Here is a 24,637-nt window from a genome sequence, read left to right as displayed (position 1 = left end):
GGTTTCGCAAAGGAGCTGAGCTGAGAACCAACTGGCGGTGAGTTGGACCGAGGGGCAGGGAAAGATTCTTTACAGAGCTTTTACGCTGGGATTATCTGAAAGAGGCCTCTGTCCATGAGATCTACAAATCCCACATCGTCATCCCACCTGCAGTCTATGGACTTTGCTCAAGATGACAATGAGGTCACAGAACTATCAAGAACAATTGAGCTTGTTAGGTAAAGCCATGGAAGGGCAAGGATGCAAAGGAGACACCTGGACAGGGACTTGAACCCTGGACCCTCAGATTAAAAGTCTGATGCTCTTCCATCTGAGCTACCCAGGCAACAAGAATCACGTGTTTGTCCTCTGGGCCACATATTGTCTTTCTTTTCTGTAAAAACGTGATCTCTTATCCTCTCATTTTACTGTAGGTACTGGTGAGGATTTGCAGTTAGATATTATTAAATCGTCATTTCAGACAAGAGCCAAGGGAAGGATTTGATTCTAGGGGAAACATCGCTAGGCTGTATTATGATGTGTGATCACCCAACCTACCAAGGCCTAGGTAAGTCAATGGTATAATGGGTGAGGCCTGGGAGCTTCTGGAGGAGGACCTTCTTCAAATTCCACCTCCACTTGATGGACGTTTGCAAGCTGCACCATCTGTGTTTGTTTTCTCATTTGATGGCAATGATCCACGTAGTTGTAGGCCGTATAATGAAGTCCTACCAACAAACCTACCAAGCCCTAGATGGTGACCAAAAGAGCTTTGCCGAAACCCAGGATCGAACTAGGGTCCTTTAGATCTTCAGTCTAACGCTCTCCCAGCTGAGCTATTTCGGCACATTTTGCAAAGGAAAGTGCTCAAAAATTGCATTCTAATGACCAGTCAGGCATACAGCTGGCCAAACTGCACTACAGCTGATCTTCTGAGACAGTGGATCAATGTGAAGTGAACTTTTAAGCTTTGGATTTAACAGTGAACTGTGATGAACTTTGCTCTCTTAAATGTTGTCCCACCCAAAGTAAGACAGAAAAAAAGTGAAAGTGTAACGTGTCGAGTAACCCAAGGCGCATTTGGTGAGATTGGCATGTCTTAGACACCAGGTTTCGCAAAGGAGCTGAGCTGAGAACCAACTGGCGGTGAGTTGGACCGAGGGGCAGGGAAAGATTCTTTACAGAGCTTTTACGCTGGGATTATCTGAAAGAGGCCTCTGTCCATGAGATCTACAAATCCCACATCGTCATCCCACCTGCAGTCTATGGACTTTGCTCAAGATGACAATGAGGTCACAGAACTATCAAGAACAACTGAGCTTGTTAGGTAAAGCCATGGAAGGCCAAAGATGCAAAGGAGACACCTGGACAGGGACTTGAACCCTGGACCCTCAGATTAAAAGTCTGATGCGCTTCCATCTGAGCTACCCAGGCAACAAGAATCACGTGTTTGTCCTCTGGGCCACATATTGTCTTTCTTTTCTGTAAAAACGTGATCTCTTATCCTCTCATTTTACTGTAGGTACTGGTGAGGATTTGCAGTTAGATATTATTAAATCGTGATTTCAGACAAGAGCCAAGGGAAGGATTTGATTCTAGGGGAAACATCGCTAGGCTGTATTATGACGTGTGATCACCCAACCTACCAAGCCCTAGGAAAGTCAATGGTAAAATGGGTGAGGCCTGGGAGCTTCTGGAGGAGGACCTTCTTCAAATTCCACCTACACTTGATGGACGTTTGCAAGCTGCACCATCTGTGTTTGTTTTCTCATTTGATGGCAATGATCCACGTAGTTGTAGGCCGTATAATGAAGTCCTACCAACAAACCTACCAAGCCCTAGATGGTGACCAAAAGAGCTTTGCCGAAACCCAGGATCGAACTAGGGTCCTTTAGATCTTCAGTCTAACGCTCTCCCAGCTGAGCTATTTCGGCACATTTTGCAAAGGAAAGTGCTCAAAAATTGCATTCTAATGACCAGTCAGGCATACAGCTGGCCAAACTGCACTACAGCTGATCTTCTGAGACAGTGGATCAATGTGAAGTGAACTTTTAAGCTTTGGATTTAACAGTGAACTGTGATGAACTTTGCTCTCTTAAATGTTGTCCCACCCAAAGTAAGACAGAAAAAAAGTGAAAGTGTAACGTGTCGAGTAACCGAAGGCACATTTGGTGAGATTGGCATGTCTTAGACACCAGGTTTCGCAAAGGAGCTGAGCTGAGAACCAACTGGCGGTGAGTTGGACCGAGGGGCAGGGAAAGATTCTTTACAGAGCTTTTACGCTGGGATTATCTGAAAGAGGCCTCTGTCCATGAGATCTACAAATCCCACATCGTCATCCCACCTGCAGTCTATGGACTTTGCTCAAGATGACAATGAGGTCACAGAACTATCAAGAACAATTGAGCTTGTTAGGTAAAGCCATGGAAGGGCAAGGATGCAAAGGAGACACCTGGACAGGGACTTGAACCCTGGACCCTCAGATTAAAAGTCTGATGCTCTTCCATCTGAGCTACCCAGGCAACAAGAATCACGTGTTTGTCCTCTGGGCCACATATTGTCTTTCTTTTCTGTAAAAACGTGATCTCTTATCCTCTCATTTTACTGTAGGTACTGGTGAGGATTTGCAGTTAGATATTATTAAATCGTCATTTCAGACAAGAGCCAAGGGAAGGATTTGATTCTAGGGGAAACATCGCTAGGCTGTATTATGATGTGTGATCACCCAACCTACCAAGGCCTAGGTAAGTCAATGGTATAATGGGTGAGGCCTGGGAGCTTCTGGAGGAGGACCTTCTTCAAATTCCACCTCCACTTGATGGACGTTTGCAAGCTGCACCATCTGTGTTTGTTTTCTCATTTGATGGCAATGATCCACGTAGTTGTAGGCCGTATAATGAAGTCCTACCAACAAACCTACCAAGCCCTAGATGGTGACCAAAAGAGCTTTGCCGAAACCCAGGATCGAACTAGGGTCCTTTAGATCTTCAGTCTAACGCTCTCCCAGCTGAGCTATTTCGGCACATTTTGCAAAGGAAAGTGCTCAAAAATTGCATTCTAATGACCAGTCAGGCATACAGCTGGCCAAACTGCACTACAGCTGATCTTCTGAGACAGTGGATCAATGTGAAGTGAACTTTTAAGCTTTGGATTTAACAGTGAACTGTGATGAACTTTGCTCTCTTAAATGTTGTCCCACCCAAAGTAAGACAGAAAAAAAGTGAAAGTGTAACGTGTCGAGTAACCCAAGGCGCATTTGGTGAGATTGGCATGTCTTAGACACCAGGTTTCGCAAAGGAGCTGAGCTGAGAACCAACTGGCGGTGAGTTGGACCGAGGGGCAGGGAAAGATTCTTTACAGAGCTTTTACGCTGGGATTATCTGAAAGAGGCCTCTGTCCATGAGATCTACAAATCCCACATCGTCATCCCACCTGCAGTCTATGGACTTTGCTCAAGATGACAATGAGATCACAGAACTATCAAGAACAATTGAGCTTGTTAGGTAAAGCCATGGAAGGGCAAGGATGCAAAGGAGACACCTGGACAGGGACTTGAACCCTGGACCCTCAGATTAAAAGTCTGATGCTCTTCCATCTGAGCTACCCAGGCAACAAGAATCACGTGTTTGTCCTCTGGGCCACATATTGTCTTTCTTTTCTGTAAAAACGTGATCTCTTATCCTCTCATTTTACTGTAGGTACTGGTGAGGATTTGCAGTTAGATATTATTAAATCGTCATTTCAGACAAGAGCCAAGGGAAGAATTTGATTCTAGGGGAAACATCGCTAGGCTGTATTATGACGTGTGATCACCCAACCTACCAAGGCCTAGGAAAGTCAATGGTATAATGGGTGAGGCCTGGGAGCTTCTGGAGGAGGACCTTCTTCAAATTCCACCTCCACTTGATGGACGTTTGCAAGCTGCACCATCTGTGTTTGTTTTCTCATTTGATGGCAATGATCCACGTAGTTGTAGGCCGTATAATGAAGTCCTACCAACAAACCTACCAAGCCCTAGATGGTGACCAAAAGAGCTTTGCCGAAACCCAGGATCGAACTAGGATCCTTTAGATCTTCAGTCTAACGCTCTCCCAGCTGAGCTATTTCGGCACATTTTGCAAAGGAAAGTGCTCAAAAATTGCATTCTAATGACCAGTCAGGCATACAGCTGGCCAAACTGCACTACAGCTGATCTTCTGAGACAGTGGATCAATGTGAAGTGAACTTTTAAGCTTTGGATTTAACAGTGAACTGTGATGAACTTTGCTCTCTTAAATGTTGTCCCACCCAAAGTAAGACAGAAAAAAAGTGAAAGTGTAACGTGTCGAGTAACCCAAGGCGGATTTGGTGAGATTGGCATGTCTTAGACACCAGGTTTCGCAAAGGAGCTGAGCTGAGAACCAACTGGCGGTGAGTTGGACCGAGGGGCAGGGAAAGATTCTTTACAGAGCTTTTACGCTGGGATTATCTGAAAGAGGCCTCTGTCCATGAGATCTACAAATCCCACATCGTCATCCCACCTGCAGTCTATGGACTTTGCTCAAGATGACAATGAGGTCACAGAACTATCAAGAACAATTGAGCTTGTTAGGTAAAGCCATGGAAGGGCAAGGATGCAAAGGAGACACCTGGACAGGGACTTGAACCCTGGACCCTCAGATTAAAAGTCTGATGCTCTTCCATCTGAGCTACCCAGGCAACAAGAATCACGTGTTTGTCCTCTGGGCCACATATTGTCTTTCTTTTCTGTAAAAACGTGATCTCTTATCCTCTCATTTTACTGTAGGTACTGGTGAGGATTTGCAGTTAGATATTATTAAATCGTCATTTCAGACAAGAGCCAAGGGAAGGATTTGATTCTAGGGGAAACATCGCTAGGCTGTATTATGATGTGTGATCACCCAACCTACCAAGGCCTAGGTAAGTCAATGGTATAATGGGTGAGGCCTGGGAGCTTCTGGAGGAGGACCTTCTTCAAATTCCACCTCCACTTGATGGACGTTTGCAAGCTGCACCATCTGTGTTTGTTTTCTCATTTGATGGCAATGATCCACGTAGTTGTAGGCCGTATAATGAAGTCCTACCAACAAACCTACCAAGCCCTAGATGGTGACCAAAAGAGCTTTGCCGAAACCCAGGATCGAACTAGGGTCCTTTAGATCTTCAGTCTAACGCTCTCCCAGCTGAGCTATTTCGGCACATTTTGCAAAGGAAAGTGCTCAAAAATTGCATTCTAATGACCAGTCAGGCATACAGCTGGCCAAACTGCACTACAGCTGATCTTCTGAGACAGTGGATCAATGTGAAGTGAACTTTTAAGCTTTGGATTTAACAGTGAACTGTGATGAACTTTGCTCTCTTAAATGTTGTCCCACCCAAAGTAAGACAGAAAAAAAGTGAAAATGTAACGTGTCGAGTAACCCAAGGCGCATTTGGTGAGATTGGCATGTCTTAGACACCAGGTTTCGCAAAGGAGCTGAGCTGAGAACCAACTGGCGGTGAGTTGGACCGAGGGGCAGGGAAAGATTCTTTACAGAGCTTTTACGCTGGGATTATCTGAAAGAGGCCTCTGTCCATGAGATCTACAAATCCCACATCGTCATCCCACCTGCAGTCTATGGACTTTGCTCAAGATGACAATGAGATCACAGAACTATCAAGAACAATTGAGCTTGTTAGGTAAAGCCATGGAAGGGCAAGGATGCAAAGGAGACACCTGGACAGGGACTTGAACCCTGGACCCTCAGATTAAAAGTCTGATGCTCTTCCATCTGAGCTACCCAGGCAACAAGAATCACGTGTTTGTCCTCTGGGCCACATATTGTCTTTCTTTTCTGTAAAAACGTGATCTCTTATCCTCTCATTTTACTGTAGGTACTGGTGAGGATTTGCAGTTAGATATTATTAAATCGTCATTTCAGACAAGAGCCAAGGGAAGAATTTGATTCTAGGGGAAACATCGCTAGGCTGTATTATGACGTGTGATCACCCAACCTACCAAGGCCTAGGAAAGTCAATGGTATAATGGGTGAGGCCTGGGAGCTTCTGGAGGAGGACCTTCTTCAAATTCCACCTCCACTTGATGGACGTTTGCAAGCTGCACCATCTGTGTTTGTTTTCTCATTTGATGGCAATGATCCACGTAGTTGTAGGCCGTATAATGAAGTCCTACCAACAAACCTACCAAGCCCTAGATGGTGACCAAAAGAGCTTTGCCGAAACCCAGGATCGAACTAGGATCCTTTAGATCTTCAGTCTAACGCTCTCCCAGCTGAGCTATTTTGGCACATTTTGCAAAGGAAAGTGCTCAAAAATTGCATTCTAATGACCAGTCAGGCATACAGCTGGCCAAACTGCACTACAGCTGATCTTCTGAGACAGTGGATCAATGTGAAGTGAACTTTTAAGCTTTGGATTTAACAGTGAACTGTGATGAACTTTGCTCTCTTAAATGTTGTCCCACCCAAAGTAAGACAGAAAAAAAGTGAAAGTGTAACGTGTCGAGTAACCCAAGGCGGATTTGGTGAGATTGGCATGTCTTAGACACCAGGTTTCGCAAAGGAGCTGAGCTGAGAACCAACTGGCGGTGAGTTGGACCGAGGGGCAGGGAAAGATTCTTTACAGAGCTTTTACGCTGGGATTATCTGAAAGAGGCCTCTGTCCATGAGATCTACAAATCCCACATCGTCATCCCACCTGCAGTCTATGGACTTTGCTCAAGATGACAATGAGGTCACAGAACTATCAAGAACAATTGAGCTTGTTAGGTAAAGCCATGGAAGGGCAAGGATGCAAAGGAGACACCTGGACAGGGACTTGAACCCTGGACCCTCAGATTAAAAGTCTGATGCTCTTCCATCTGAGCTACCCAGGCAACAAGAATCACGTGTTTGTCCTCTGGGCCACATATTGTCTTTCTTTTCTGTAAAAACGTGATCTCTTATCCTCTCATTTTACTGTAGGTACTGGTGAGGATTTGCAGTTAGATATTATTAAATCGTCATTTCAGACAAGAGCCAAGGGAAGGATTTGATTCTAGGGGAAACATCGCTAGGCTGTATTATGATGTGTGATCACCCAACCTACCAAGGCCTAGGTAAGTCAATGGTATAATGGGTGAGGCCTGGGAGCTTCTGGAGGAGGACCTTCTTCAAATTCCACCTCCACTTGATGGACGTTTGCAAGCTGCACCATCTGTGTTTGTTTTCTCATTTGATGGCAATGATCCACGTAGTTGTAGGCCGTATAATGAAGTCCTACCAACAAACCTACCAAGCCCTAGATGGTGACCAAAAGAGCTTTGCCGAAACCCAGGATCGAACTAGGGTCCTTTAGATCTTCAGTCTAACGCTCTCCCAGCTGAGCTATTTCGGCACATTTTGCAAAGGAAAGTGCTCAAAAATTGCATTCTAATGACCAGTCAGGCATACAGCTGGCCAAACTGCACTACAGCTGATCTTCTGAGACAGTGGATCAATGTGAAGTGAACTTTTAAGCTTTGGATTTAACAGTGAACTGTGATGAACTTTGCTCTCTTAAATGTTGTCCCACCCAAAGTAAGACAGAAAAAAAGTGAAAGTGTAACGTGTCGAGTAACCCAAGGCGCATTTGGTGAGATTGGCATGTCTTAGACACCAGGTTTCGCAAAGGAGCTGAGCTGAGAACCAACTGGCGGTGAGTTGGACCGAGGGGCAGGGAAAGATTCTTTACAGAGCTTTTACGCTGGGATTATCTGAAAGAGGCCTCTGTCCATGAGATCTACAAATCCCACATCGTCATCCCACCTGCAGTCTATGGACTTTGCTCAAGATGACAATGAGGTCACAGAACTATCAAGAACAATTGAGCTTGTTAGGTAAAGCCATGGAAGGGCAAGGATGCAAAGGAGACACCTGGACAGGGACTTGAACCCTGGACCCTCAGATTAAAAGTCTGATGCTCTTCCATCTGAGCTACCCAGGCAACAAGAATCACGTGTTTGTCCTCTGGGCCACATATTGTCTTTCTTTTCTGTAAAAACGTGATCTCTTATCCTCTCATTTTACTGTAGGTACTGGTGAGGATTTGCAGTTAGATATTATTAAATCGTCATTTCAGACAAGAGCCAAGGGAAGAATTTGATTCTAGGGGAAACATCGCTAGGCTGTATTATGACGTGTGATCACCCAACCTACCAAGGCCTAGGAAAGTCAATGGTATAATGGGTGAGGCCTGGGAGCTTCTGGAGGAGGACCTTCTTCAAATTCCACCTCCACTTGATGGACGTTTGCAAGCTGCACCATCTGTGTTTGTTTTCTCATTTGATGGCAATGATCCACGTAGTTGTAGGCCGTATAATGAAGTCCTACCAACAAACCTACCAAGCCCTAGATGGTGACCAAAAGAGCTTTGCCGAAACCCAGGATCGAACTAGGATCCTTTAGATCTTCAGTCTAACGCTCTCCCAGCTGAGCTATTTCGGCACATTTTGCAAAGGAAAGTGCTCAAAAATTGCATTCTAATGACCAGTCAGGCATACAGCTGGCCAAACTGCACTACAGCTGATCTTCTGAGACAGTGGATCAATGTGAAGTGAACTTTTAAGCTTTGGATTTAACAGTGAACTGTGATGAACTTTGCTCTCTTAAATGTTGTCCCACCCAAAGTAAGACAGAAAAAAAGTGAAAGTGTAACGTGTCGAGTAACCCAAGGCGGATTTGGTGAGATTGGCATGTCTTAGACACCAGGTTTCGCAAAGGAGCTGAGCTGAGAACCAACTGGCGGTGAGTTGGACCGAGGGGCAGGGAAAGATTCTTTACAGAGCTTTTACGCTGGGATTATCTGAAAGAGGCCTCTGTCCATGAGATCTACAAATCCCACATCGTCATCCCACCTGCAGTCTATGGACTTTGCTCAAGATGACAATGAGGTCACAGAACTATCAAGAACAATTGAGCTTGTTAGGTAAAGCCATGGAAGGGCAAGGATGCAAAGGAGACACCTGGACAGGGACTTGAACCCTGGACCCTCAGATTAAAAGTCTGATGCTCTTCCATCTGAGCTACCCAGGCAACAAGAATCACGTGTTTGTCCTCTGGGCCACATATTGTCTTTCTTTTCTGTAAAAACGTGATCTCTTATCCTCTCATTTTACTGTAGGTACTGGTGAGGATTTGCAGTTAGATATTATTAAATCGTCATTTCAGACAAGAGCCAAGGGAAGGATTTGATTCTAGGGGAAACATCGCTAGGCTGTATTATGATGTGTGATCACCCAACCTACCAAGGCCTAGGTAAGTCAATGGTATAATGGGTGAGGCCTGGGAGCTTCTGGAGGAGGACCTTCTTCAAATTCCACCTCCACTTGATGGACGTTTGCAAGCTGCACCATCTGTGTTTGTTTTCTCATTTGATGGCAATGATCCACGTAGTTGTAGGCCGTATAATGAAGTCCTACCAACAAACCTACCAAGCCCTAGATGGTGACCAAAAGAGCTTTGCCGAAACCCAGGATCGAACTAGGGTCCTTTAGATCTTCAGTCTAACGCTCTCCCAGCTGAGCTATTTCGGCACATTTTGCAAAGGAAAGTGCTCAAAAATTGCATTCTAATGACCAGTCAGGCATACAGCTGGCCAAACTGCACTACAGCTGATCTTCTGAGACAGTGGATCAATGTGAAGTGAACTTTTAAGCTTTGGATTTAACAGTGAACTGTGATGAACTTTGCTCTCTTAAATGTTGTCCCACCCAAAGTAAGACAGAAAAAAAGTGAAAATGTAACGTGTCGAGTAACCCAAGGCGCATTTGGTGAGATTGGCATGTCTTAGACACCAGGTTTCGCAAAGGAGCTGAGCTGAGAACCAACTGGCGGTGAGTTGGACCGAGGGGCAGGGAAAGATTCTTTACAGAGCTTTTACGCTGGGATTATCTGAAAGAGGCCTCTGTCCATGAGATCTACAAATCCCACATCGTCATCCCACCTGCAGTCTATGGACTTTGCTCAAGATGACAATGAGGTCACAGAACTATCAAGAACAACTGAGCTTGTTAGGTAAAGCCATGGAAGGGCAAGGATGCAAAGGAGACACCTGGACAGGGACTTGAACCCTGGACCCTCAGATTAAAAGTCTGATGCTCTTCCATCTGAGCTACCCAGGCAACAAGAATCACGTGTTTGTCCTCTGGGCCACATATTGTCTTTCTTTTCTGTAAAAACGTGATCTCTTATCCTCTCATTTTACTGTAGGTACTGGTGAGGATTTGCAGTTAGATATTATTAAATCGTCATTTCAGACAAGAGCCAAGGGAAGGATTTGATTCTAGGGGAAACATCGCTAGGCTGTATTATGACGTGTGATCACCCAACCTACCAAGCCCTAGGAAAGTCAATGGTAAAATGGGTGAGGCCTGGGAGCTTCTGGAGGAGGACCTTCTTCAAATTCCACCTCCACTTGATGGACGTTTGCAAGCTGCACCATCTGTGTTTGTTTTCTCATTTGATGGCAATGATCCACGTAGTTGTAGGCCGTATAATGAAGTCCTACCAACAAACCTACCAAGCCCTAGATGGTGACCAAAAGAGCTTTGCCGAAACCCAGGATCGAACTAGGGTCCTTTAGATCTTCAGTCTAACGCTCTCCCAGCTGAGCTATTTCGGCACATTTTGCAAAGGAAAGTGCTCAAAAATTGCATTCTAATGACCAGTCAGGCATACAGCTGGCCAAACTGCACTACAGCTGATCTTCTGAGACAGTGGATCAATGTGAAGTGAACTTTTAAGCTTTGGATTTAACAGTGAACTGTGATGAACTTTGCTCTCTTAAATGTTGTCCCACCCAAAGTAAGACAGAAAAAAAGTGAAAGTGTAACGTGTCGAGTAACCCAAGGCGCATTTGGTGAGATTGGCATGTCTTAGACACCAGGTTTCGCAACGGAGATGAGCTGAGAATCAACTGGCGGTGAGTTGGACCGAGGGACAGGGAAAGATTCTTTACAGAGCTTTTACGCTGGGATTATCTGAAAGAGGCCTCTGTCCATGAGATCTACAAATCCCACATCGTCATCCCACCTGCAGTCTATGGACTTTGCTCAAGATGACAATGAGGTCACAGAACTATCAAGAACAACTGAGCTTGTTAGGTAAAGCCATGGAAGGCCAAGGAGACACCTGGACAGGGACTTGAACCCTGGACCCTCAGATTAAAAGTCTGATGCTCTTCCATCTGAGCTACCCAGGCAACAAGAATCACGTGTTTGTCCTCTGGGCCACATATTGTCTTTCTTTTCTGTAAAAACGTGATCTCTTATCCTCTCATTTTACTGTAGGTACTGGTGAGGATTTGCAGTTAGATATTATTAAATCGTCATTTCAGACAAGAGCCAAGGGAAGGATTTGATTCTAGGGGAAACATCGCTAGGCTGTATTATGACGTGTGATCACCCAACCTACCAAGGCCTAGGTAAGTCAATGGTATAATGGGTGAGGCCTGGGAGCTTCTGGAGGAGGACCTTCTTCAAATTCCACCTCCACTTGATGGACGTTTGCAAGCTGCACCATCTGTGTTTGTTTTCTCATTTGATGGCAATGATCCACGTAGTTGTAGGCCGTATAATGAAGTCCTACCAACAAACCTACCAAGCCCTAGATGGTGACCAAAAGAGCTTTGCCGAAACCCAGGATCGAACTAGGGTCCTTTAGATCTTCAGTCTAACGCTCTCCCAGCTGAGCTATTTCGGCACATTTTGCAAAGGAAAGTGCTCAAAAATTGCATTCTAATGACCAGTCAGGCATACAGCTGGCCAAACTGCACTACAGCTGATCTTCTGAGACAGTGGATCAATGTGAAGTGAACTTTTAAGCTTTGGATTTAACAGTGAACTGTGATGAACTTTGCTCTCTTAAATGTTGTCCCACCCAAAGTAAGACAGAAAAAAACTGAAAATGTAACGTGTCGAGTAACCCAAGGGGCATTTGGTGAGATTGGCATGTCTTAGACACCAGGTTTCGCAAAGGAGCTGAGCTGAGAACCAACTGGCGGTGAGTTGGACCGAGGGGCAGGGAAAGATTCTTTACAGAGCTTTTACGCTGGGATTATCTGAAAGAGGCCTCTGTCCATGAGATCTACAAATCCCACATCGTCATCCCACCTGCAGTCTATGGACTTTGCTCAAGATGACAATGAGGTCACAGAACTATCAAGAACAACTGAGCTTGTTAGGTAAAGCCATGGAAGGGCAAGGATGCAAAGGAGACACCTGGACAGGGACTTGAACCCTGGACCCTCAGATTAAAAGTCTGATGCTCTTCCATCTGAGCTACCCAGGCAACAAGAATCACGTGTTTGTCCTCTGGGCCACATATTGTCTTTCTTTTCTGTAAAAACGTGATCTCTTATCCTCTCATTTTACTGTAGGTACTGGTGAGGATTTGCAGTTAGATATTATTAAATCGTCATTTCAGACAAGAGCCAAGGGAAGGATTTGATTCTAGGGGAAACATCGCTAGGCTGTATTATGACGTGTGATCACCCAACCTACCAAGCCCTAGGAAAGTCAATGGTAAAATGGGTGAGGCCTGGGAGCTTCTGGAGGAGGACCTTCTTCAAATTCCACCTCCACTTGATGGACGTTTGCAAGCTGCACCATCTGTGTTTGTTTTCTCATTTGATGGCAATGATCCACGTAGTTGTAGGCCGTATAATGAAGTCCTACCAACAAACCTACCAAGCCCTAGATGGTGACCAAAAGAGCTTTGCCGAAACCCAGGATCGAACTAGGGTCCTTTAGATCTTCAGTCTAACGCTCTCCCAGCTGAGCTATTTCGGCACATTTTGCAAAGGAAAGTGCTCAAAAATTGCATTCTAATGACCAGTCAGGCATACAGCTGGCCAAACTGCACTACAGCTGATCTTCTGAGACAGTGGATCAATGTGAAGTGAACTTTTAAGCTTTGGATTTAACAGTGAACTGTGATGAACTTTGCTCTCTTAAATGTTGTCCCACCCAAAGTAAGACAGAAAAAAAGTGAAAGTGTAACGTGTCGAGTAACCCAAGGCGCATTTGGTGAGATTGGCATGTCTTAGACACCAGGTTTCGCAAAGGAGCTGAGCTGAGAACCAACTGGCGGTGAGTTGGACCGAGGGGCAGGGAAAGATTCTTTACAGAGCTTTTACGCTGGGATTATCTGAAAGAGGCCTCTGTCCATGAGATCTACAAATCCCACATCGTCATCCCACCTGCAGTCTATGGACTTTGCTCAAGATGACAATGAGGTCACAGAACTATCAAGAACAACTGAGCTTGTTAGGTAAAGCCATGGAAGGCCAAAGATGCAAAGGAGACACCTGGACAGGGACTTGAACCCTGGACCCTCAGATTAAAAGTCTGATGCTCTTCCATCTGAGCTACCCAGGCAACAAGAATCACGTGTTTGTCCTCTGGGCCACATATTGTCTTTCTTTTCTGTAAAAACGTGATCTCTTATCCTCTCATTTTACTGTAGGTACTGGTGAGGATTTGCAGTTAGATATTATTAAATCGTCATTTCAGACAAGAGCCAAGGGAAGGATTTGATTCTAGGGGAAACATCGCTAGGCTGTATTATGACGTGTGATCACCCAACCTACCAAGCCCTAGGAAAGTCAATGGTAAAATGGGTGAGGCCTGGGAGCTTCTGGAGGAGGACCTTCTTCAAATTCCACCTCCACTTGATGGACGTTTGCAAGCTGCACCATCTGTGTTTGTTTTCTCATTTGATGGCAATGATCCACGTAGTTGTAGGCCGTATAATGAAGTCCTACCAACAAACCTACCAAGCCCTAGATGGTGACCAAAAGAGCTTTGCCGAAACCCAGGATCGAACTAGGGTCCTTTAGATCTTCAGTCTAACGCTCTCCCAGCTGAGGTATTTCGGCACATTTTGCAAAGGAAAGTGCTCAAAAATTGCATTCTAATGACCAGTCAGGCATACAGCTGGCCAAACTGCACTACAGCTGATCTTCTGAGACAGTGGATCAATGTGAAGTGAACTTTTAAGCTTTGGATTTAACAGTGAACTGTGATGAACTTTGCTCTCTTAAATGTTGTCCCACCCAAAGTAAGACAGAAAAAAAGTGAAAGTGTAACTTGTCGAGTAACCCAAGGCGGATTTGGTGAGATTGGCATGTCTTAGACACCAGGTTTCGCAAAGGAGCTGAGCTGAGAACCAACTGGCGGTGAGTTGGACCGAGGGGCAGGGAAAGATTCTTTACAGAGCTTTTACGCTGGGATTATCTGAAAGAGGCCTCTGTCCATGAGATCTACAAATCCCACATCGTCATCCCACCTGCAGTCTATGGACTTTGCTCAAGATGACAATGAGGTCACAGAACTATCAAGAACAACTGAGCTTGTTAGGTAAAGCCATGGAAGGGCAAGGATGCAAAGGAGACACCTGGACAGGGACTTGAACCCTGGACCCTCAGATTAAAAGTCTGATGCTCTTCCATCTGAGCTACCCAGGCAACAAGAATCACGTGTTTGTCCTCTGGGCCACATATTGTCTTTCTTTTCTGTAAAAACGTGATCTCTTATCCTCTCATTTTACTGTAGGTACTGGTGAGGATTTGCAGTTAGATATTATTAAATCGTCATTTCAGACAAGAGCCAAGGGAAGGATTTGATTCTAGGGGAAACATCGCTAGGCTGTATTATGACGTGTGATCACCCAACCTACCAGGCCCTAGGAAAGTCAATGGTAAAATGGGTGAGGCCTGGGAGCTTCTGGAGGAGGACCTTCTTCAAATTCCACCTCCACTTGATGGACGTTTGCAAGCTGCACCATCTGTGTTTGTTTTCTCATTTGATGGCAATGATCCACGTAGTTGTAGGCCGTATAATGAAGTCCTACCAACAAACCTACCAAGCCCTAGATGGTGACCAAAAGAGCTTTGCCGAAACCCAGGATCAAACTAGGGTCCTTTAGATCTTCAGTCTAACGCTCTCCCAGCTGAGCTATTTCGGCACATTTTGCAAAGGAAAGTGCTCAAAAATTGCATTCTAATGACCAGTCAGGCATACAGCTGGCCAAACTGCACTACAGCTGATCTTCTGAGACAGTGGATCAATGTGAAGTGAACTTTTAAGCTTTGGATTTAACAGTGAACTGTGATGAACTTTGCTCTCTTAAATGTTGTCCCACCCAAAGTAAGACAGAAAAAAAGTGAAAGTGTAACGTGTCGAGTAACCCAAGGCGGATTTGGTGAGATTGGCATGTCTTAGACACCAGGTTTCGCAAAGGAGCTGAGCTGAGAACCAACTGGCGGTGAGTTGGACCGAGGGGCAGGGAAAGATTCTTTACAGAGCTTTTACGCTGGGATTATCTGAAAGAGGCCTCTGTCCATGAGATCTACAAATCCCACATCGTCATCCCACCTGCAGTCTATGGACTTTGCTCAAGATGACAATGAGGTCACAGAACTATCAAGAACAACTGAGCTTGGTAGGTAAAGCCATGGAAGGCCAAAGAGACACCTGGACAGGGACTTGAACCCTGGACCCTCAGATTAAAAGTCTGATGCTCTTCCATCTGAGCTACCCAGGCAACAAGAATCTCGTGTTTGTCCTCTGGGCCACATATTGTCTTTCTTTTCTGTAAAAACGTGATCTCTTATCCTCTCATTTTACTGTAGGTACTGGTGAGGATTTGCAGTTAGATATTATTAAATCGTCATTTCAGACAAGAGCCAAGGGAAGGATTTGATTCTAGGGGAAACATCGCTAGGCTGTATTATGACGTGTGATCACCCAACCTACCAAGCCCTAGGAAAGTCAATGGTAAAATGGGTGAGGCCTGGGAGCTTCTGGAGGAGGACCTTCTTCAAATTCCACCTCCACTTGATGGACGTTTGCAAGCTGCACCATCTGTGTTTGTTTTCTCATTTGATGGCAATGATCCACGTAGTTGTAGGCCGTATAATGAAGTCCTACCAACAAACCTACCAAGCCCTAGATGGTGACCAAAAGAGCTTTGCCGAAACCCAGGATCGAACTAGGGTCCTTTAGATCTTCAGTCTAACGCTCTCCCAGCTGAGCTATTTCGGCACATTTTGCAAAGGAAAGTGCTCAAAAATTGCATTCTAATGACCAGTCAGGCATACAGCTGGCCAAACTGCACTACAGCTGATCTTCTGAGACAGTGGATCAATGTGAAGTGAACTTTTAAGCTTTGGATTTAACAGTGAACTGTGATGAACTTTGCTCTCTTAAATGTTGTCACACCCAAAGTAAGACAGAAAAAAAGTGAAAGTGTAACGTGTCGAGTAACCGAAGGCACATTTGGTGAGATTGGCATGTCTTAGACACCAGGTTTCGCAAAGGAGCTGAGCTGAGAACCAACTGGCGGTGAGTTGGACCGAGGGGCAGGGAAAGATTCTTTACAGAGCTTTTACGCTGGGATTATCTGAAAGAGGCCTCTGTCCATGAGATCTACAAATCCCACATCGTCATCCCACCTGCAGTCTATGGACTTTGCTCAAGATGACAATGAGGTCACAGAACTATCAAGAACAACTGAGCTTGTTAGGTAAAGCCATGGAAGGGCAAGGATGCAAAGGAGACACCTGGACAGGGACTTGAACCCTGGACCCTCAGATTAAAAGTCTGATGCTCTTCCATCTGAGCTACCCAGGCAACAAGAATCACGTGTTTGTCCTCTGGGCCACATATTGTCTTTCTTTTCTGTAAAAACGTGATCTCTTATCCTCTCATTTTACTGTAGGTACTGGTGAGGATTTGCAGTTAGATATTATTAAATCGTCATTTCAGACAAGAGCCAAGGGAAGGATTTGATTCTAGGGGAAACATCGCTAGGCTGTATTATGACGTGTGATCACCCAACATACCAAGGCCTAGGAAAGTCAATGGTATAATGGGTGAGGCCTGGGAGCTTCTGGAGGAGGACCTTCTTCAAATTCCACCTCCACTTGATGGACGTTTGCAAGCTGCACCATCTGTGTTTGTTTTCTCATTTGATGGCAATGATCCATGTAGTTGTAGGCCGTATAATGAAGTCCTACCAACAAACCTACCAAGCCCTAGATGGTGACCAAAAGAGCTTTGCCGAAACCCAGGATCGAACTAGGGTCCTTTAGATCTTCAGTCTAATGCTCTCCCAGCTGAGCTATTTCGGCACATTTTGCAAAGGAAAGTGCTCAAAAATTGCATTCTAATGACCAGTCAGGCATACAGCTGGCCAAACTGCACTACAGCTGATCTTCTGAGACAGTGGATCAATGTGAAGTGAAATTTTAAGCTTTGGATTTAACAGTGAACTGTGATGAACTTTGCTCTCTTAAATGTTGTCCCACCCAAAGTAAGACAGAAAAAAAGTGAAAGTGTAACGTGTCGAGTAACCCAAGGCGGATTTGGTGAGATTGGCATGTCTTAGACACCAGGTTTCGCAAAGGAGCTGAGCTGAGAACCAACTGGCGGTGAGTTGGACCGAGGGGCAGGGAAAGATTCTTTACAGAGCTTTTACGCTGGGATTATCTGAAAGAGGCCTCTGTCCATGAGATCTACAAATCCCACATCGTCATCCCACCTGCAGTCTATGGACTTTGCTCAAGATGACAATGAGGTCACAGAACTATCAAGAACAACTGAGCTTGTTAGGTAAAGCCATGGAAGGGCAAGGATGCAAAGGAGACACCTGGACAGGGACTTGAACCCTGGACCCTCAGATTAAAAGTCTGATGCTCTTCCATCTGAGCTACCCAGGCAACAAGAATCTCGTGTTTGTCCTCTGGGCCACATATTGTCTTTCTTTTCTGTAAAAACGTGATCTCTTATCCTCTCATTTTACTGTAGGTACTGGTGAGGATTTGCAGTTAGATATTATTAAATCGTCATTTCAGACAAGAGCCAAGGGAAGGATTTGATTCTAGGGGAAACATCGCTAGGCTGTATTATGACGTGTGATCACCCAACCTACCAAGCCCTAGGAAAGTCAATGGTAAAATGGGTGAGGCCTGGGAGCTTCTGGAGGAGGACCTTCTTCAAATTCCACCTCCACTTGATGGACGTTTGCAAGCTGCACCATCTGTGTTTGTTTTCTCATTTGATGGCAATGATCCACGTAGTTGTAGGCCGTATAATGAAGTCCTACCAACAAACCTACCAAGCCCTAGATGGTGACCAAAAGAGCTTTGCCGAAACCCAGGATCGAACTAGGGTCCTTTAGATCTTCAGTCTAACGCTCTCCCAGCTGAGCTATTTCGGCACATTTTGCAAAGGAAAGTGCTCAAAAATTGCATTCTAATGACCAGTCAGGCATACAGCTGGCCAAACTGCACTACAGCTGATCTTCTGAGACAGTGGATCAATGTGAAGTGAACTTTTAAGCTTTGGATTTAACAGTGAACTGTGATGAACTTTGCTCTCTTAAATGTTGTCACACCCAAAGTAAGACAGAAAAAAAGTGAAAGTGTAACGTGTCGAGTAACCGAAGGCACATTTGGTGAGATTGGCATGTCTTAGACACCAGGTTTCGCAAAGGAGCTGAGCTGAGAACCAACTGGCGGTGAGTTGGACCGAGGGGCAGGGAAAGATTCTTTACAGAGCTTTTACGCTGGGATTATCTGAAAGAGGCCTCTGTCCATGAGATCTACAAATCCCACATCGTCATCCCACCTGCAGTCTATGGACTTTGCTCAAGATGACAATGAGGTCACAGAACTATCAAGAACAACTGAGCTTGTTAGGTAAAGCCATGGAAGGGCAAGGATGCAAAGGAGACACCTGGACAGGGACTTGAACCCTGGACCCTCAGATTAAAAGTCTGATGCTCTTCCATCTGAGCTACCCAGGCAACAAGAATCACGTGTTTGTCCTCTGGGCCACATATTGTCTTTCTTTTCTGTAAAAACGTGATCTCTTATCCTCTCATTTTACTGTAGGTACTGGTGAGGATTTGCAGTTAGATATTATTAAATCGTCATTTCAGACAAGAGCCAAGGGAAGGATTTGATTCTAGGGGAAACATCGCTAGGCTGTATTATGACGTGTGATCACCCAACATACCAAGGCCTAGGAAAGTCAATGGTATAATGGGTGAGGCCTGGGAGCTTCTGGAGGAGGACCTTCTTCAAATTCCACCTCCACTTGATGGACGTTTGCAAGCTGCACCATCTGTGTTTGTTTTCTCATTTGATGGCAATGATCCATGTAGTTGTAGGCCGTATAATGAAGTCCTACCAACAAACCTACCAAGCCCTAGATGGTGACCAAAAGAGCTTTGCCGAAACCCAGGATCGAACTAGGGTCCTTTAGATCTTCAGTCTAATGCTCTCCCAGCTGAGCTATTTCGGCACATTTTGCAAAGGAAAGTGCTCAAAAATTGCATTCTAATGACCAGTCAGGCATACAGCTGGCCAAACTGCACTACAGCTGATCTTCTGAGACAGTGGATCAATGTGAAGTGAAATTTTAAGCTTTGGATTTAACAGTGAACTGTGATGAACTTTGCTCTCTTAAATGTTGTCCCACCCAAAGTAAGACAGAAAAAAAGTGAAAGTGTAACGTGTCGAGTAACCCAAGGCGGATTTGGTGAGATTGGCATGTCTTAGACACCAGGTTTCGCAAAGGAGCTGAGCTGAGAACCAACTGGCGGTGAGTTGGACCGAGGGGCAGGGAAAGATTCTTTACAGAGCTTTTACGCTGGGATTATCTGAAAGAGGCCTCTGTCCATGAGATCTACAAATCCCACATCGTCATCCCACCTGCAGTCTATGGACTTTGCTCAAGATGACAATGAGGTCACAGAACTATCAAGAACAACTGAGCTTGTTAGGTAAAGCCATGGAAGGGCAAGGATGCAAAGGAGACACCTGGACAGGGACTTGAACCCTGGACCCTCAGATTAAAAGTCTGATGCTCTTCCATCTGAGCTACCCAGGCAACAAGAATCTCGTGTTTGTCCTCTGGGCCACATATTGTCTTTCTTTTCTGTAAAAACGTGATCTCTTATCCTCTCATTTTACTGTAGGTACTGGTGAGGATTTGCAGTTAGATATTATTAAATCGTCATTTCAGACAAGAGCCAAGGGAAGAATTTGATTCTAGGGGAAACATCGCTAGGCTGTATTATGACGTGTGATCACCCAACCTACCAAGGCCTAGGAAAGTCAATGGTATAATGGGTGAGGCCTGGGAGCTTCTGGAGGAGGACCTTCTTCAAATTCCACCTCCACTTGATGGACGTTTGCAAGCTGCACCATCTGTGTTTGTTTTCTCATTTGATGGCAATGATCCACGTAGTTGTAGGCCGTATAATGAAGTCCTACCAACAAACCTACCAAGCCCTAGATGGTGACCAAAAGAGCTTTGCCGAAACCCAGGATCGAACAAGGGTCCTTTAGATCTTCAGTCTAACGCTCTCCCAGCTGAGCTATTTTGGCACATTTTGCAAAGGAAAGTGCTCAAAAATTGCATTCTAATGACCAGTCAGGCATACAGCTGGCCAAACTGCACTACAGCTGATCTTCTGAGACAGTGGATCAATGTGAAGTGAACTTTTAAGCTTTGGATTTAACAGTGAACTGTGATGAACTTTGCTCTCTTAAATGTTGTCCCACCCAAAGTAAGACAGAAAAAAAGTGAAAGTGTAACGTGTCGAGTAACCCAAGGCGCATTTGGTGAGATTGGCATGTCTTAGACACCAGGTTTCGCAAAGGAGCTGAGCTGAGAACCAACTGGCGGTGAGTTGGACCGAGGGGCAGGGAAAGATTCTTTACAGAGCTTTTACGCTGGGATTATCTGAAAGAGGCCTCTGTCCATGAGATCTACAAATCCCACATCGTCATCCCACCTGCAGTCTATGGACTTTGCTCAAGATGACAATGAGGTCACAGAACTATCAAGAACAACTGAGCTTGTTAGGTAAAGCCATGGAAGGCCAAAGATGCAAAGGAGACACCTGGACAGGGACTTGAACCCTGGACCCTCAGATTAAAAGTCTGATGCTCTTCCACCTGAGCTACCCAGGTAACAAGAATCACGTGTTTGTCCTCTGGGCCACATATTGTCTTTCTTTTCTGTAAAAACGTGATCTCTTATCGTCTCATTTTACTGTAGGTACTGGTGAGGATTTGCAGTTAGATATTATTAAATCCTTTATTAAGTCCTTTAGATCTTCAGTCTGAAATGTTGTCCCACCCCAAGTACGATAGAAAAAAAGTTAAAGTTTGACGTATCGAGAAACCCAAGGTGGATGTTTGCAAGCTGCTGGACAACAAAAAGTTTTGTGCTGCCTGTGTCAGTTTTTGTTGGTGAAGCTCAGTTGCGAGCTTGAAAGCTGCAGCTGTGTGAAGTGATAACAACTAAAAGTATATGCTGAAGAGTATAAAAATGTGGACATGTCCGCCGTGGTTTGTTTACAATAATGTATTGTGTAAGTACTATTGCTGTATGGGTCACTCAATGTAAAATCCATAAATTTACTTAACTTACTCCTATCATACAAAATATTTGTAAAGCGGATTCTGACTCATCATTTATATTGCATGCGCAAACACTATACATCCATATTTTATTCACATTAGAACACAGAAAACAATACTAATATTAGAATTTAGAAGAAGAAATTTTACTGTTTCATGAAAAACATAACTTCATTTTCAATTTCATGGCAGCATTACATCTCAAGTGAATTTCCAGGAAAGGCAGGAAAATAGGGTGTTGCTAGAAAGAAACAGCTAGGCTAATTCGCATCTACTAAATTATAGACTAATTTCAAAATAATGTTGTGTAAAAAAAAAAGTAAATAAATTGAATAATTAATCATCTCCTCTACGTAGTATCAAATAATCTGGACAAATCTCTGTGCGCAAAGCCAAGACTGATTATTATTCTGTCATCAGCTCGCCTGAACCCTAACTTTAAAAAGCCACACTTTCTCATTTTAAATATTTAATGTGTTTTCCATTTTCCACTCTGAATCAAACACGGGTTTATGAGCCTTGTAGATCATTATTTTAATTTTACACATCATGACAATTTTTTTGGAATTGTTTCTAGACTGACCCCAGTGATCACTGTAGGGGTTTGGTGCGACAGGCTTTGTGTGCTCAACTGCAATAAATCATGAGTGTTGGGAGGAGACAAACTAAAAACTGTATTGCTTTGCATCTATAATTAGTTCATATCATATTTACTGTGCAGTAATACTATGAGGCCTGTGGGTTCCTGTCTACCTTTAATGATAAATGATGTGTTCATTATCATTAAATTTTGTTTGTGTTCTGCACATTCACTTATATGTTACTATTTGATGTATTTAGAAATTATCAATATTTCAACTCTAAAATATATCTAAAATATATTCAAAATAATGTCTTCAGGCTAAGAACATATTTGAATTTGAGGGGGGGGGGATGTATATCTGATCTCCCAACCCTCAATGCCACAGAATTGACCGTTTGGATTTTGCAAGAGAGCACCAAACATGGGACATTGAAAGGTGGAAGAAAGTTTTAATCTCTGATGAGAAAAAATGTAACCTTGATGTTTTCCAACGTTTACTGGCATGACCAGTAGATCCCACCTGAGATATTTATTACGCGCCACAGTGGAGGGGGCACCATAATGGTCTGGGGTGCTTTTTCCTTCAGTGGAACAACGGCGCTTCAGGAGGTGCTGGAGCGTCAAACGGCCGTTGGCCATGTCCAGATGTTGCAGAGAGCATCCCTCATGCCTGAGAGCCCTTGTCTGTGCGGTAACGACTGGGTTTTTCAACAGGACAACGCTACAATACACAATGCCCACAGGACAAGGGACTTTTTCCAGGAGAATAGCATCACTCTTTTGAATCCTGTGTCTTCCCCTGATCCAATTGATAACCTTTGGGGATGGATGGGAAGAGAAGTTTACAAAAATGGACAACAGTTCTGCCATTTTTCAAATGGTCTTAAACTTTTGATAAGGACTGTATTAGCTGTTTTGCTGTTCCACAGGTTGTCCACCAGAGGGCACACCTATTTTGAAACACAAAATGATATAGAAATGTGTGTGGTCTTGTCATTGTTGTGCTCTCTCGCCCTCTCCTCTGTCTTTTGTCTGCCTGGGCGGAGCTCCCGCCTCTGGCCCACGCACCTGGCCTGATTACACACCTACCGATGATCTGCCTGATTTCCTGGCCACTATTTAAGATGACGATTCTGTGCTTCTCGTCGCCAGATCATTGCGTAACCTGTATTAGTGCAGCGCAGGCAAAACCTGTTCATTCTGTGCAAAGCACTAACTTGTTTCTGACCATTTTCTCCTGTATATAGATTCCCCTGGAACTGTTCCTGTTTCCTGTCCTGGATTGTCTGAGAGCGGCTGAGTGGCGAAGTGCGTGTGGGACAAAAAGTATGAGTGTCTGACGAGGAGTGTGGAGAAACAGCGAAGGAGCATTCATATGTGGACTTCTCCCTTTCTTCCCCCACAGATTCCTGGAGCCCTGCACATTGTATATATCACACGTTTTCTGTAAAAAACAAAAAACAAAAAAAAACTACTGACTTGTCTTTTGAAAGGAAACCTTGGTCTGCACCTGAGTCCATTCGGTACTCAGGTGTATGTATCTCTACATCTACTCTATTTCTTGTAAGAGCAGCTCTCCTGATACTTCAAGCCCTTAGCCAACCCTTCCTTCTTCTTTTTTTTTTTTTTACCTTAGAGAATAATATGTCTTGTGTTGCAGTTGAATCATCTTAACTGGGTCCCAGTTTTGTCAAAGGTAGCCACAGTAGTAAATCAGCTCTCATTTATAGACAGATTTTCTAAATAGAAAGTGTCTGTATACCACACCTGAGGTCTTGTTCCATTAATTGGACTCCAGATTTACTCCTTCCTGAGCCAAACAGCCCAGCCTAAGCCCAGCCATCTCACTGAGGGTGGTTGGTTGGTGCACAGCAGATGTTTGACTTTCAGTCTTGGAATTAATCATTTCTAGTGCCAGGCATCAGAATCAGTTCATTAAGTACATTTAAACCCCTGAAACTTCTTTTGTGGATCCTTTGTTCAATGTGGAAAGAAGCTCTCTTCTTTATTTCAAAACCTGAAACTTTGCAGTGTGTCAGTGTGTTATTTTTAAAACTGAGGTAAAGTAAAGCTGCTGCTTAATATGTGCACGCTTTATTTGATTTTGCAAATCAGGCTGAGGGCTCCCTCCACATTCTTCAACTACACCTTTACAATTATTCCACTTTGAAAACAAAAGAATAAGAATAAAAGAATTTAAAGAATACATTAAAAGCACCAAATTACCATAACATTTAAGCCCATGATGAGTATATGTAAACTTCTGACCACAGTTGTAGATCTCAGTTTATGAGGGAATAAAACAACACTGAAAAATTACGTGAGCTGAGAAACACAACACAAAGGTGGCGTGAAAGATGATTATTGGTTTGAAGACTTGACTTTCAATAGTGCACACATATCTGTATCTGGTATAACATGCAAAATTAGTCAAATATGTCATGCCTCTATGCTGTATTTCATTAAAGACTACTGATAATATTCTGCTGTAATCATTTTTGTATATTTTTTTGTCAGTGTAATCAAACATCATCAATCAAACCCAAGCTTCCTTTTGTCCAATAACAACACGGTCATCTTGTGCTCTCTGCTCTCTCTTCGCTACATCCCAGATCCTTCATC

At 44.2% G+C, this 24,637-nt stretch overlaps 37 non-coding genes across 37 annotated transcripts; all 37 read right to left on the bottom strand.

The window, feature by feature from the left end:
- Nucleotides 1-252: 252 nt before the first annotated feature.
- Nucleotides 253-325, bottom strand: trnak-uuu (transfer RNA lysine (anticodon UUU)). Its single transcript has one exon. It is a non-coding gene; the product is annotated as a tRNA-Lys (tRNA).
- A 427-nt stretch (nucleotides 326-752) lies between these two features.
- On the bottom strand, nucleotides 753-825 carry trnaf-gaa (transfer RNA phenylalanine (anticodon GAA)). The gene has a single exon. It is a non-coding gene; the product is annotated as a tRNA-Phe (tRNA).
- A 1,015-nt stretch (nucleotides 826-1,840) lies between these two features.
- Nucleotides 1,841-1,913, bottom strand: trnaf-gaa (transfer RNA phenylalanine (anticodon GAA)). The gene has a single exon. It is a non-coding gene; the product is annotated as a tRNA-Phe (tRNA).
- Nucleotides 1,914-2,428: 515 nt separating this feature from the next.
- Nucleotides 2,429-2,501, bottom strand: trnak-uuu (transfer RNA lysine (anticodon UUU)). Its single transcript has one exon. It is a non-coding gene; the product is annotated as a tRNA-Lys (tRNA).
- Nucleotides 2,502-2,928: 427 nt separating this feature from the next.
- trnaf-gaa (transfer RNA phenylalanine (anticodon GAA)) lies at nucleotides 2,929-3,001 on the bottom strand. Its single transcript has one exon. It is a non-coding gene; the product is annotated as a tRNA-Phe (tRNA).
- A 515-nt stretch (nucleotides 3,002-3,516) lies between these two features.
- Nucleotides 3,517-3,589, bottom strand: trnak-uuu (transfer RNA lysine (anticodon UUU)). Its single transcript has one exon. It is a non-coding gene; the product is annotated as a tRNA-Lys (tRNA).
- A 427-nt stretch (nucleotides 3,590-4,016) lies between these two features.
- On the bottom strand, nucleotides 4,017-4,089 carry trnaf-gaa (transfer RNA phenylalanine (anticodon GAA)). Its single transcript has one exon. It is a non-coding gene; the product is annotated as a tRNA-Phe (tRNA).
- A 515-nt stretch (nucleotides 4,090-4,604) lies between these two features.
- Nucleotides 4,605-4,677, bottom strand: trnak-uuu (transfer RNA lysine (anticodon UUU)). The gene has a single exon. It is a non-coding gene; the product is annotated as a tRNA-Lys (tRNA).
- Nucleotides 4,678-5,104: 427 nt separating this feature from the next.
- Nucleotides 5,105-5,177, bottom strand: trnaf-gaa (transfer RNA phenylalanine (anticodon GAA)). Its single transcript has one exon. It is a non-coding gene; the product is annotated as a tRNA-Phe (tRNA).
- A 515-nt stretch (nucleotides 5,178-5,692) lies between these two features.
- On the bottom strand, nucleotides 5,693-5,765 carry trnak-uuu (transfer RNA lysine (anticodon UUU)). The gene has a single exon. It is a non-coding gene; the product is annotated as a tRNA-Lys (tRNA).
- Nucleotides 5,766-6,192: 427 nt separating this feature from the next.
- On the bottom strand, nucleotides 6,193-6,265 carry trnaf-gaa (transfer RNA phenylalanine (anticodon GAA)). The gene has a single exon. It is a non-coding gene; the product is annotated as a tRNA-Phe (tRNA).
- A 515-nt stretch (nucleotides 6,266-6,780) lies between these two features.
- Nucleotides 6,781-6,853, bottom strand: trnak-uuu (transfer RNA lysine (anticodon UUU)). Its single transcript has one exon. It is a non-coding gene; the product is annotated as a tRNA-Lys (tRNA).
- A 427-nt stretch (nucleotides 6,854-7,280) lies between these two features.
- On the bottom strand, nucleotides 7,281-7,353 carry trnaf-gaa (transfer RNA phenylalanine (anticodon GAA)). Its single transcript has one exon. It is a non-coding gene; the product is annotated as a tRNA-Phe (tRNA).
- Nucleotides 7,354-7,868: 515 nt separating this feature from the next.
- trnak-uuu (transfer RNA lysine (anticodon UUU)) lies at nucleotides 7,869-7,941 on the bottom strand. The gene has a single exon. It is a non-coding gene; the product is annotated as a tRNA-Lys (tRNA).
- A 427-nt stretch (nucleotides 7,942-8,368) lies between these two features.
- Nucleotides 8,369-8,441, bottom strand: trnaf-gaa (transfer RNA phenylalanine (anticodon GAA)). The gene has a single exon. It is a non-coding gene; the product is annotated as a tRNA-Phe (tRNA).
- Nucleotides 8,442-8,956: 515 nt separating this feature from the next.
- Nucleotides 8,957-9,029, bottom strand: trnak-uuu (transfer RNA lysine (anticodon UUU)). The gene has a single exon. It is a non-coding gene; the product is annotated as a tRNA-Lys (tRNA).
- A 427-nt stretch (nucleotides 9,030-9,456) lies between these two features.
- On the bottom strand, nucleotides 9,457-9,529 carry trnaf-gaa (transfer RNA phenylalanine (anticodon GAA)). Its single transcript has one exon. It is a non-coding gene; the product is annotated as a tRNA-Phe (tRNA).
- Nucleotides 9,530-10,044: 515 nt separating this feature from the next.
- On the bottom strand, nucleotides 10,045-10,117 carry trnak-uuu (transfer RNA lysine (anticodon UUU)). Its single transcript has one exon. It is a non-coding gene; the product is annotated as a tRNA-Lys (tRNA).
- Nucleotides 10,118-10,544: 427 nt separating this feature from the next.
- trnaf-gaa (transfer RNA phenylalanine (anticodon GAA)) lies at nucleotides 10,545-10,617 on the bottom strand. Its single transcript has one exon. It is a non-coding gene; the product is annotated as a tRNA-Phe (tRNA).
- A 506-nt stretch (nucleotides 10,618-11,123) lies between these two features.
- On the bottom strand, nucleotides 11,124-11,196 carry trnak-uuu (transfer RNA lysine (anticodon UUU)). The gene has a single exon. It is a non-coding gene; the product is annotated as a tRNA-Lys (tRNA).
- Nucleotides 11,197-11,623: 427 nt separating this feature from the next.
- On the bottom strand, nucleotides 11,624-11,696 carry trnaf-gaa (transfer RNA phenylalanine (anticodon GAA)). Its single transcript has one exon. It is a non-coding gene; the product is annotated as a tRNA-Phe (tRNA).
- A 515-nt stretch (nucleotides 11,697-12,211) lies between these two features.
- Nucleotides 12,212-12,284, bottom strand: trnak-uuu (transfer RNA lysine (anticodon UUU)). Its single transcript has one exon. It is a non-coding gene; the product is annotated as a tRNA-Lys (tRNA).
- A 427-nt stretch (nucleotides 12,285-12,711) lies between these two features.
- trnaf-gaa (transfer RNA phenylalanine (anticodon GAA)) lies at nucleotides 12,712-12,784 on the bottom strand. Its single transcript has one exon. It is a non-coding gene; the product is annotated as a tRNA-Phe (tRNA).
- A 515-nt stretch (nucleotides 12,785-13,299) lies between these two features.
- trnak-uuu (transfer RNA lysine (anticodon UUU)) lies at nucleotides 13,300-13,372 on the bottom strand. Its single transcript has one exon. It is a non-coding gene; the product is annotated as a tRNA-Lys (tRNA).
- A 427-nt stretch (nucleotides 13,373-13,799) lies between these two features.
- On the bottom strand, nucleotides 13,800-13,872 carry trnaf-gaa (transfer RNA phenylalanine (anticodon GAA)). Its single transcript has one exon. It is a non-coding gene; the product is annotated as a tRNA-Phe (tRNA).
- Nucleotides 13,873-14,387: 515 nt separating this feature from the next.
- trnak-uuu (transfer RNA lysine (anticodon UUU)) lies at nucleotides 14,388-14,460 on the bottom strand. Its single transcript has one exon. It is a non-coding gene; the product is annotated as a tRNA-Lys (tRNA).
- Nucleotides 14,461-14,887: 427 nt separating this feature from the next.
- Nucleotides 14,888-14,960, bottom strand: trnaf-gaa (transfer RNA phenylalanine (anticodon GAA)). The gene has a single exon. It is a non-coding gene; the product is annotated as a tRNA-Phe (tRNA).
- A 506-nt stretch (nucleotides 14,961-15,466) lies between these two features.
- trnak-uuu (transfer RNA lysine (anticodon UUU)) lies at nucleotides 15,467-15,539 on the bottom strand. The gene has a single exon. It is a non-coding gene; the product is annotated as a tRNA-Lys (tRNA).
- Nucleotides 15,540-15,966: 427 nt separating this feature from the next.
- On the bottom strand, nucleotides 15,967-16,039 carry trnaf-gaa (transfer RNA phenylalanine (anticodon GAA)). The gene has a single exon. It is a non-coding gene; the product is annotated as a tRNA-Phe (tRNA).
- Nucleotides 16,040-16,554: 515 nt separating this feature from the next.
- On the bottom strand, nucleotides 16,555-16,627 carry trnak-uuu (transfer RNA lysine (anticodon UUU)). The gene has a single exon. It is a non-coding gene; the product is annotated as a tRNA-Lys (tRNA).
- Nucleotides 16,628-17,054: 427 nt separating this feature from the next.
- Nucleotides 17,055-17,127, bottom strand: trnaf-gaa (transfer RNA phenylalanine (anticodon GAA)). Its single transcript has one exon. It is a non-coding gene; the product is annotated as a tRNA-Phe (tRNA).
- Nucleotides 17,128-17,642: 515 nt separating this feature from the next.
- Nucleotides 17,643-17,715, bottom strand: trnak-uuu (transfer RNA lysine (anticodon UUU)). The gene has a single exon. It is a non-coding gene; the product is annotated as a tRNA-Lys (tRNA).
- A 427-nt stretch (nucleotides 17,716-18,142) lies between these two features.
- On the bottom strand, nucleotides 18,143-18,215 carry trnaf-gaa (transfer RNA phenylalanine (anticodon GAA)). The gene has a single exon. It is a non-coding gene; the product is annotated as a tRNA-Phe (tRNA).
- A 515-nt stretch (nucleotides 18,216-18,730) lies between these two features.
- On the bottom strand, nucleotides 18,731-18,803 carry trnak-uuu (transfer RNA lysine (anticodon UUU)). Its single transcript has one exon. It is a non-coding gene; the product is annotated as a tRNA-Lys (tRNA).
- A 427-nt stretch (nucleotides 18,804-19,230) lies between these two features.
- Nucleotides 19,231-19,303, bottom strand: trnaf-gaa (transfer RNA phenylalanine (anticodon GAA)). The gene has a single exon. It is a non-coding gene; the product is annotated as a tRNA-Phe (tRNA).
- A 515-nt stretch (nucleotides 19,304-19,818) lies between these two features.
- On the bottom strand, nucleotides 19,819-19,891 carry trnak-uuu (transfer RNA lysine (anticodon UUU)). Its single transcript has one exon. It is a non-coding gene; the product is annotated as a tRNA-Lys (tRNA).
- Nucleotides 19,892-20,906: 1,015 nt separating this feature from the next.
- trnak-uuu (transfer RNA lysine (anticodon UUU)) lies at nucleotides 20,907-20,979 on the bottom strand. The gene has a single exon. It is a non-coding gene; the product is annotated as a tRNA-Lys (tRNA).
- Between the last annotated feature and the right edge of the window lie 3,658 nt (nucleotides 20,980-24,637).

This window comes from Perissodus microlepis, chromosome 5 (genome assembly GCF_051167445.1).
Source record: "Perissodus microlepis isolate ML-2025 ecotype Zambia chromosome 5, ASM5116744v1, whole genome shotgun sequence".
NCBI classification, from domain to species: Eukaryota; Metazoa; Chordata; class Actinopteri; order Cichliformes; family Cichlidae; genus Perissodus; species Perissodus microlepis.
Note: the sequence above shows the minus strand (reverse complement) of the source record. Positions and strands in the feature narration are given on the sequence as shown.